Raw genomic sequence first — 11,512 nt, forward strand, 5'->3', positions numbered from 1 at the left:
ACAAGTGTTGGTCTTACAAGGAGTCCTAGAAGCCTTTCTTTATATCCTGACCTTTTCATCTATTTTTGTATAAAAGGTTCTGGAGGGGTTGAGCCAAGGTACTCTGGCCCTTTTGTCAATCCTTTAACTTGATTAATTGGCCTAAATATCGCCCCAAGTAATTGTTGATCAGGTATCTCTGTAATTTTTTCCCAGCCTTTTAAATATATATATAACTGGGGTAAATAAAGAAGACTTGTTTGGAGCCCTTTATTGTTGGGGGTCAATAGGGGGGTCCCTTTGGCCCATCCAACCTTAGGTAGTATTGTATCAAACCTTCGATTTAATCCCATTAACATCTGTTTTATTTATCCCATTTTAAAATAACCATCTAAAGATTTCTTTATCCATTTGAAATAAGTCCCTTTAAAATTTCTACCTTGTTGGGAAAAAGTGTCTATACTTTCCCTTCAGTTTTTTTTCCTTATTTTCCTTTTAATCAACCTAATTAACATTAATTAGTCTAATGTTTTTATTAGCATCTGTAAGATCTGCTGAGGAGAAGAGGAGGACACAAGTAAGGCTTCCCAAACTGGTTTTTCTTGCTTGTTTTAAACTAAGGGAGCTCTTAAGTTAACCATTTTATATATATATAAATTTAATATAATTTGATTAATTTTCCTCACAGGTACCAATAAAATAGCTGTTTATAATGAGAGGTCTATAGAAATTTACCAATTTAGAGTTTTTTCAGTTTGAAGGATCCATCATTTGGCTATTAATGAGATATATCTTAATAGTGATTCAAACCAACGAGACACAAGAGGGTTCCCCACAAGAGAGTGTTAAGGATGCTGCCTAAACAAGATCCGGAAAGTTTACTCCAAAAAATACTTTAAGAAAGTAAAGGCCTTTGTTGTACAGGCTGACACAATGAAGGTTAAGATGGCAAAAAGCCCCTGAGAGTTGCTACAGTCACACAAAAGACTGCTCAGAATCCCAGTCTATTCAGCTGGCTGCCAAATGTATACCATATGTGTACCATTTTCATGGCAGAGACCAAATTCTCAAAATACACACAGGCTCACGCACACACACACACACAACTCCGAAGATCAGGTAGAACATTTACATGTCAAAGACAAAGGAAGAGAAATGCAAGTTCCCCCTAGAAGGGCTTTGTTTCTCTAAGGTCAGAATTCTGAAAAGATGTTTTATCAAGACAGTTTTTTCTAACTCAGCTGTGTACACTATAAAATAGCCCCATTTTAGTCATTTTCAGGGCAAAATTTTCTTTAGTTCCCAATTAAGCAAGTACTTGTAAGTGTAAGTTTTGTATGTACATAAACCTTTCCAGGGTATTGGAGGCTGGCAATATGTTGTCCCGTTTTCTTTTGTTTTGAAAACCTTGCTCCCCATTCTGAGGTTGGTTTGTTGGAATAAAATCAAAATCACTTGTGAGAATAATGTGATGGGCCAATGTGCTGCTTGTGAGCTTAACTGCTCTACATTTTACCCCAGAGTCATTTCAGCTCCTCTATGTGTCTTGGGCTCTTCCTCTGTTATTATAAGACCACCATGGGTGCCCAGATCATGGAATGGCCAGTTCTTAGACCACCATGGGTGCTCAGATCATGGAATGGCCAGTTCTTATTCATGTCCCTGGCAGAGCAAGCTTTAATTAAAATGAATGGGTTTCCCTATAGGGACTGCTGCATGGTGTGAGGACTTGCTTCCACCACTTTTGCGAGTTTCTCAATTACCTGAGGAAGCAATTGCTGGCTGAGAGGAGATGTCCCCTTCTTCAGAGCTGAAAGCTCTCATACGATTTCAGTTTTATTTCAGCAAACTCTATTAAGGTAGCCAATTCAAGGAAAAATGATGGGTCAGTCTTCCCCCTAATTACCCAGTCCAACCTATTCAGTGTTCTTTTAAATGACCAAAGTCTTCCCAGTCTTTCACCTGAGGATAAAACCACCGCGTTTAAACTGAGCAAAATCTTTCTCAGTGTCTTTCACAGAGGATAGCCCAGGTACTTCTTCTTGAAACTAAATTTCAAGGACAACCTACTCCTCCAGAGAGGAGTTTAACACCACTGAATAAAATTTAGGATTATCAACAAATAATGGGAGATCCATGAACCAGGATAGACTCACCCAAATATGCCTGGACTCTCCGACGAGGTAGGCAGGACCAAGAGACTTCTGCTTGTACCAGGCTCCAGATCCTCGTAGAGTTCAGGCAAAGGAGGGAGATCTGCTCTGGGTCCCTTTGTGGTTGCCAAAATTGTTGACTGAAAAAAAATACACAACCTAAAAGTTGAGAATTATGTTTTATAAGGAAGATTTTCTGAGAACTAAAGCTTGGAAAACAGTCTCTCAGATCACTCTGAGGGACTGGGCTGAAGACGTAAGGGAAGAGCCAGGATATATAGGAGTTTTGCAACAAAAACCAGGTAGTCAGGATATCAAAAGATTACTGTTAAGTAAAGAAAACCAGACATCTCAAGTTAATGAATTTAGTGCTTTTCTATGCTGGGAAGATATGAGTCTGGGCTCATTGAAATCATTCCTTTAATATGCACCTTAGCTATCTAGGGCCAATATCCTGTTCTCTCCATCCTGAATACCCTCAGGGTGCACAGTTGAAGGTGGCTGCAGTGGCTGAGGGATTGGCAGCAGGCAACCTCTTTGTCTCCATCCTGAATTTCCTTAGAGCTCACTGTCAGTAGTGGCTGTAGTGGCTGATGTCTTGATGAACACAGTATCCTTTGTTTGTAGATATGGCAGGTAACATTTTTCATCTACTGCTGCACCCCACAGGCCAGCAAGTTCTATAGTTGCCCAGCCTCAAGACCTAAGAAAGAGGCCACAGTCAGCAACAGAGACATCAATGGTTTATTAGATAGGGGATCTTACATGTCCAAAGCAAGATCCCGAGCAACAGCCTACTGTATACGGCAGATGGCAGGCAGGACATGGTCACAGCCCTTGCTATGGGAGTGGGTGTATTACCAGTTATAGGGGGAATTGATTTCAGGTTGGCTCTTTGGTTACCAGGAAAAACAGCAGAAGGGCATGTTCCTCAGAGCCTCTTTGATAAACTTGCAGGGTAGAGCCATTCTGATCTAAAGATTAGAACAATCACTAGGTAGGGTGGGATGAGAGAGTATGGGGGTTAGGGGGTGGGGGGCTGGGTTGTGGGGAACAAGCATATAGACAGTTACTGATTAGGCTCTATGGCTAAGAGGGAAGATCAGTCATGTGAGTAGGGTGTAGGTCAAGCAGGGGCTGGTCAAGGAGGGGTGTAGACAGCAAGAGAACTGCCATCTTGCATGGTTTCCAGGAAAACAAAAGTGTGAGAGGATTTCTTAACCATTGTCATTTTCTAGGAGCTCAGGTAAAGTTCAACATTGTTCTTCCTTATCCCTGCCCGCTCCATTCACAGTTCCCATTGCTTAGAGCAGCAGATTTGTGCTGGATGTTAAGAAATCTGTCCCTTCATTAATAGCCTCTCAGGGGTGTGAGGCTGCTTAGACCTTTCTACATTATGTGAGGAGAATTGACATCTCCTGGGGGTTTGTTTGAAAGGTCCAGCTTCCAGGCTCAACTGTGAGCCACTAGTGGGGATGGAAGTGTAGGCCTTCAACCTCAGCAGCTTCACTTCTGCAGGCTTCTTCTGCCCTCAGCTCTGTGCCTCTGAGGGTGAGGAGTTGGTTGCCCAGATAACTTGGCCCTCAGGTGATCAATTCACCCCAGCATGGCTGCAGGTGCTTGACCATCTTCCCCTTTCCATCCTCCTACTTAACTGTACTTAGTTGCTAAGTCAGTGTTTAGTAGGGCTGGGTTGGTGTTTAAGGTGAGGGTTTTGGCCATTTTGGTGAGTTACTCAGTTCTCTTGGGTCTCTCCCATGTAAAATATTGTTAAACTTTTGTTTGATTTTCTGCTGTTAATCTGTCCCATGTCAGCTTAATTCTTAGACCAGCCAGAAGAACCTAGAAGGGTAGAGGAAAAGTTTTTCTTCCCTGACAGGATAAATGTACCTCCCAGGTAATTCTAATGGGCGCCCAGGGGTGAGACCCAATGCTCTCAATGTTCACTAAGAACAGTGCTTCTCAAGCTGCAGTGTGCCTAGGGGATCTCGTCCAAATGCAGATTCTCATCAGCAGACCTGGGGTGGGGCCTGGCATTTCTATCAGGTTCCCACAGGGTACCAGTGCGGTGGTTTTGGGGATCACACTTAAAAGTAGTGAAGTCTAGAACAGAACAATGGCTCCACAGCAGAATCCCAGGGGAGCTTTAAAAGTTACCAATGGCTAGGCCCCATCCCTCATTGTGAAGTAATTGTGTGGAGCGAGGCTCAGGCACTAGGAATTTTAAATGCTCCTTTAGGTGATTCCAATGTGCAGCCAGAGTTGAGAACTGCTGATCTAAAATGATGGGATGCAGTGCTTTTAATAGTGTTGATATCATTCCATGCCTTACCTCCCTTGCTGCTGTCTTTTTGCTCCAAACTGAGCCTTCTAAATGCCCCATTTGAGGTTCCAGGATAATCTATGGAAGCCAGAAGTTCCTAAACCACCTTTGTGCATCCCTTATTCCTCCTTCTTCCCAGAAGTGTTCATCAGTGAGTCCCTCCTCATTAGTCTGGACAGGTACAAGGTATTAAAGCACTCCCTGAGATAAAGTTTTTGAGAATGATGTGCCATCCTGATAGAGGTTTGAGTGGTGGATAGGTGCAGAGTCAAAGTCCTCTTTCATCCTACCATCTCCACTGTGGGCTGCAGCACATTTGGGGGCTTGCTTCTCACTTTCTCCCCTCCGCCCAACGCAGAGCAGGGGCCTGTATAGCTCTACCTGACCTCCTCTTGGTCCAGGAGTCCTATCCATGGCATCTGGACCCACTTCAGTGATGCTGACTGGCACTGGCCCAGTGCCACATGCTGCTCAGCTGGATACTCCCTGGGGTGGTGGGGTCCACCTCCCTGCTGGTCTAACCTTGAATCACACTTTTGTAGTCGTTTAGCCTCTGACCTGGTCAACAATTCCAGAGCCAATATAGCCTATCAGATGGGTAACCCTACCCTCAGGCCTCAGATTCTCCCCTATCCCTGTCACTGCATAAGGAATCCAACCAAATTTTGAGATAGGATTACCAACTCTGCTTTACCATTAGCTCCCTGCTTCCCAATCCTTGTCACCTCTCCCAGAGTCTCCAATTATTTCTAGGACTGTCTTAATACATAAAAGCTACTAAAAGCAAAATTTGTTGGAAATCAATTTTATTCATTAAGGTATACAATTAGGGCACTTCTAGTGATGAAGGAAAATCAAACAACAATGGGATACATTGCACTGAAAAGGGGGTTTTCTCTGCTGAAGCCATTATTGGAATGAGTGCCATTAATTTTATAAAAAAAGGTATCATATGCAGAAAGGCTCTAACAACCACTTTAGGTGATTTGGAGCCTTTACTGGTTATGAAGTGTGGAAACTGAGGATGGAGAGGCCTGTTGCAGTGTGCCCATTCCCAGACCTGGAATGGGAGAGATTTTTGAAACTGCACTTATCAGGTGGCTTTGATCCTCCCAGTCCTAGAGATAAAGACAAGATGAGGGAGATATTAATATTATTATTTATACTTATGTAGCTTACATTTGGGGACTCTTTTGTAAATTGCTTAAGGCACTGCTGATTTATATGTAATTTCACTTCTCGTAGCATCACTTCTGGGTGGAGGATAAAGGCTTTAGGTAGTTCCAAGAGTGCTCATTAAGCCAAGTCTAGTGGGAACAAATGTTCCCTTTACAGTTTGGCTTTTATGGGAAATTACATCTTTAGGAGAAGCTTGTGTGCTTTAGTGACCTAGGATGGTGGTTTTTGAAAGATTTCCCTGTTGAAAACATATATGGAGAATGTATTGGAGGGAGTCACAGGCAGCTTGGAAAAGTGATGGCCTGGATTATGGTTTTGACAGAGGGTCTCCACTAGGAAAAAAGGTGATTCAAATATATATCACCATTATTATTTTTTTAATAAGTTTATTTATTTATTTTTGGCTGCTTTGGGTCTTCGTTGCAGTGCACGGGCTTCTCATTGCAGTGGCTTCTCTTGCTGTGGAGCACGGGCTCTAGGCACGCGGGCTTCAGTAGTTGTGGCACGTGGGCTCTAGAGCTCAGGCTCAGTAGTTGTGGTACACGGACTTAGTTGCTCCGTGGCCTGTGGGATCTTCCCGGACCAGTGCTCGAACCCGTGTCCCCTGCATTGGCAGGCGGACACTCAACCACTGCGCCACCAGGGAAGCCTTGATGCCTTTTTTTTTAATAAAAAACAAAACAAAACACTTTTTTTTTTTGAAATACCTATAAATTCACTAGAAGTTTCAAAGAAATTTACACAGAGATTCCATGTGGCCTTTACCCAGCTTCCTCCAAAAATAACAGAGTTATAGTACAATATCAAAACCAGAAAATTGACAGTGGCACAAACCACAGAATGTATTCAGATTTCACCAGTTATATATGCACTCCTTAGAACGTGTTTCTGTATAGCTCTAAGTAATTTGATCACATGTGTAACCTCAAGATACTCAACTTACACCATCACTTCAACACTCCCTCATGATAATTCTTTATAGCCCCACCCACACATACCCTAATTCCCATCTCTAACCCTTGGCTACCACTACTCTCTTCTCCATTTCTATAATTATGCCATATATATATATGACATTGGCTTTCTTCATTCCGCATAATTTTCCTTAGTATTCATCCAAGTTTTTGTGTATATCAGTAATTAATTCCTTTTTACTGCTGAGTCGTATTCCATGGTATGAATGTGTCAAAGTTTTTTAACCATTCACCCTTTGAAGGACATCTGAGTAGTTTCTGGTTTGGACAATAAATACAAATAAAACTGCTACAAATATTTGTGTGCAAGTTTCTGTGTGAAAATACATTTTTGTTTCTTTGGGATGATATATGCCTAAGACACAATTGCTAATCATTTCAGTATTTATTTATTTTTTCGGCTGCACCACATGGCTTGCAGGAATCTCAGTTCCCTGACCAGTGATTGAACCCGGGCCACAGCAGTGAAAGCCTGGGGTTCTAACCACTAGGTGACCAGGGAACTCCCCTGTTTTTCAGTTTTAAGAGGAAATTCCAAATTATTTTCTAGATTGACTGCACCATTTAACAGCCTCACCAACAATGTATGAGTGATTCAGTTTCTCTGCATTCTCACTAATATTTAGTATCACTGTTTTTTATTTTAGCCATTCTGATAGGTATATAGTGATACCTCACTGTGGTTTTAATTTGCATTTCTCTAATGCCATATGATGTTGAATATTGTTTCATATACTTACTTGCAACAGAATCTCCTTCAGTAAAGTGTTAATGTCTTTTGCCTATTTTCTAATTTGATTGTTTGCTTTTTTATTGTTGATTTTTGAGAATTCTTTATATATTCTAGATACTAGCTCTTTGTCAGATATGTAGTTTGTAAATATTTTTCTCTCTTTTCATCTGCTGCACAGGGAGTTTTACAGAACAAAATTTTAAATTTTTTATAAGGTCTAATGTATCAATTTTTGCTTTATGGATTTCCTTTTATGGTTTGTGCTTTTGGTGTCAAGCCCAAGGACTTGACTTTTGGCCTAGTCCCAAGTCCCACAGATTTTCTCCTGCTCTTTTTCTAGAAAAAATATATAAATGGAGGTTCATTTTTTTGCCAATAGATTTTCAATTCCTTCAGCACCATTTATTGAAAATGAACACGTTGGATTCCTTTTGCTACTTTGTTAAAAATTAGGCATATTTATGTAGATTTATTTCTGTGTTGTCCACCATTTTCCATTGATCTATGTATCTACCGCTCCACCAATCCCACAGTCTTAATTACTATAGCTTCTTTCTCAAAATTATTTTGTGTATTAAAAAAAAAAAAAGCAGCGCTTTGAGGAAGATGCGGTCACCACTGCAGTGGAGCCCGGGGACTCCCGCTTCTGCACCTGACTCACCACTGTTTGCTCTCATCCAGGAACAAGTCAGTCAGGAAGCTGCACCGCAGTCATAGCCTAGCGGAAAGACTTCCCTGGAGCCAGAGGTAGCGATTCACCGGATTAGAATCACCCTCACCAGCTGCAACACGAAGTCTTTGGAGAAGGTATGTGATGACCTAATCAGAGGCGAGAAGGAAAAGAATCTCAGAGTGAAAGGACTGTTTCGTACGCCTACCAAGACTCTGAAAATAACTACCAGGAAAACTCCTTGTCATGAAGGTTCCAAATGAGGATCCACAAGTGACTCATTGACCTGCACAGTCCTTCTGAGATTAAGCAGATCACTTCCATCAGTATTGAGCCAGGAGTCGAGGTTGAAGTCACCATTGCCGATGCTTAAATCAACATTTTTAATAAATTGATAATCCGTTGGTAAAAAAAGAGAGCAAAATAAGCCCAAAACAAACAATAGGAAGAAAAAATAAAAAGCAGAAATAGATTGGAAAAAAGAAAACAATAGAGAAAATAAGTGAAATTAAAAGCTGGTTCTTTGCATACAAATGGCCACAGGCACATGAAAATTTGCCCAACAGTGTTAATTATTAGAGACATGCATTCAAAACTGCAATGAGGTATCACCTTACACTGGTCAGAATGGCCATCACCAAAAGACTACAAACTATAAATGTTGGAAAGGGTGTGGACAAAAGGGAACTATCCTACACTGTTGGTGGGACTGTTAAGTTTGTACAGCCACTATGGAAAACAGTATGGAGGTTCCTCAAATAACTAAAAATAGAGTTGCCATATGATCCAGCAATCCCACTCCTGGACATATAGCCAGACAAAACTATAATTCAAAAAGTTACATGCACCCCTATGTTCATAGCACCACTATTCACAGTAGTATTCACCGGGAAACAACCTAAATGTCCCTTGACATATGAATGGATAAAGAAGATGTGGTACCTGTATACAATGGATTACTACTCAGCCATAAAAAAGAGTGAAATAATACCATTTGCAGCAAGATGGATGGAAGTAGTGATTATCATACTAAGTGAAGTAAGCCAAAAAGAGAAAAACAAATACCATATGATATCACTTATATGTGGAATCTAAAATGTGACATAAATGAACATTTTTTTGTGTGTGTGGTACACGGGCCTCTCACTGTTGTGGTGTCTCCCGTTGTGGAGCACAGGCTCCAGATGCACAGGCTCAGCGGCCATGGCTCACGGGCCTAGCCGCTCCACGGCATGTGGGATCTTCCTGGACCAGGGCACGAACCCGTGTCCCCTGCATCGGCAGGTGGACTCTCAACCACTGCGCCACCAGGGAAGCCCTAAATGAGCTTTTATGAAACAGAAACGTACTCACAGACATAGAGAACAGAGTTGTGGTTGTAAAGAGGAAGTGGGGTGATGGCAAAGGGATGGAGTGGGAGTTTGGGGTTAGCAGATGCAAACTATTATATATAAAATGGATAAACCAACAAGGTCCTACTGTATAGGACAGGAAACTATATTCAATATTCTGTGATAAACCATAATGGAAAAGAATATTTTAAAAAAAGAATGTAAAGAACTGGTTCTTTGAAAAAATAAATCACAAATCACCAATATCAGGATTGAAATAAGGAATATCACAACAGATTCTGCAGCTGTTAAAGGATAATTAGGGAATAGTGTAAACAACTTCACAATCATAATTTGACAATTTAGAAGAAAGGGATTAAAATTCCTAAGAAACCACAGACTATCATAACTCAGCCAAGATGAAATAGATAGCCTAAATATCCTATAACTATTAAAGAAGTTGAATCTATCATTTAAAATCTCCCCCCAAAAAGAAATCCCACATTAAGATGGCTTCTTTGGAGTTTTAACAAACATTCAGAGAAGAATTAACATTAATTTTACATAATATCTTCCGGAATATAGAAGAGGAGGGCACTTTCCAATTTGTTTTATGAGGTCGCTGTTACCTTACTACCAAAACTCAAATAAGAGAGCACAATAAAAAAAATATAGAAAATTAGAAGACCAGAATCTCTCATACAGTCAAACACAAAATCCTCAACAAAATTTTAGCAAGTTGAGCCCAACAGACTATAAAAAGGACAATATTCCCTGACAAAGTGGAATAAATTTCAGGTGTACAAGGCTAGTTTAATATGTGAAATCAATCCATGAAATCCATTATATCACAAACTAAAGAAGAAAATTCATATGATAATATCAATTGATGAAGAAAAGGAATTGAACAAAATTTAACACTCTTTCATGATAAAAAATTTTTCTCAGACTTCATATTAAAGTTTTCTTGAAGTGGGCTTCCCTGGTGGCGCAGTGGTTGAGAGTCCACCTGCCAATGCAGGGGACACAGGTTCGTGACCCGGTCTGGGAAGATCCCACATGCCCTGGAGCGGCTGGGCCCGTGAGCCATGGCCACTGAGCCTGCACGTTCGGAGCCTGTGCTCCGCAATGGGAGAGACCACAACAGCGAGAGGCCCGCGTACTGCAAAAAAAAAAAAAAAGAAAAGAAAAAAAAATTTCTTGAAGTAAGTACTTAGATTTTTTTGCGTGTGTGGGCATAAGTTTCTATTTCTATTTTATTTATTTATTTATTTATTTATTTATTTATTTATTTATTTATTTATTTATTGGCTGTACCATGCAGATGCAGAACTTCCCTGCCCAGGGATCAAACCCATACTCCCTGCATTGAAAACATGGAGTCTTAACCACTGGGCCACCAGAGAAGTCCCCATTTCTCTTATTTTTTTAGATTTTATTTTTATTTTATAATTTAATTTTTATTTTTTTATTTATTTATTTATTTTTTGTGGTATGCGGGCCTCTCCCTGCTGTGGCCTCTCCCACTGTGGAGCATAGGCTCTGGATGCACAGGCTCAGCGGCCATGGCTTACGGGCCTAGCCGCTCCACGGCATGTGGGATCCTCCCAGAATGGGGCACGAACCTGTGTCCCCTGCATCGGCAGGCGGACTCTCAACCACTGCGCCACCAGGGAAGCCCTAATTTTTATTTTATATTGGGGTATAGCTGGTTTACAAAGTTGTGTTATTTTCAGGTGTACAGCAAAGTGGTTTAGTTATACATATATCCATGTTTTTCAGATTTTTTTCCCATATGGGTTATTACAGAATATTGAGTAGAGTTCCCTGTGTTATACAATAGGCCCTTGTTGATTATCTATTTTATATGTAGTAGTGTGTATATGTTACTCCCAAACTCCTAATTTATCCATTCCCCCACCCTTCTCCTTTGGTAACCATAAGTTTGTTTTCCATGTCTGTGAGTTGGTTTCCATTTTGTAAATAAGTTCATTTAAATCACCTTTTTCAGATTCAACATATATGTGATATCATATGATATTTGTCTTTCTTTTTCTGACTTATTTCACTTAGTATGATAATCTCTAGGTCCATCCATGTTGCTACAAATGGCATTATCTCATTTTTTTAAAAGATATTTTGATGTGTACCATTTTAAAAGTCTTTAGGG

General features: G+C 40.6%; 1 pseudogene; it reads left to right on the plus strand.

The window, feature by feature from the left end:
- The first annotated feature begins 2,141 nt into the window (after positions 1-2,141).
- On the plus strand, positions 2,142-10,161 carry LOC111165650 (small ribosomal subunit protein uS10 pseudogene; annotated as a pseudogene).
- Positions 10,162-11,512: the final 1,351 nt, after the last annotated feature.

Source organism: Delphinapterus leucas, chromosome 15 (genome assembly GCF_059928025.1).
Source record: "Delphinapterus leucas isolate spDelLeu-1000000601 "Yukka" chromosome 15, BTC_Dleu_Yukka2, whole genome shotgun sequence".
Lineage (NCBI taxonomy): Eukaryota > Metazoa > Chordata > Mammalia > Artiodactyla > Monodontidae > Delphinapterus > Delphinapterus leucas.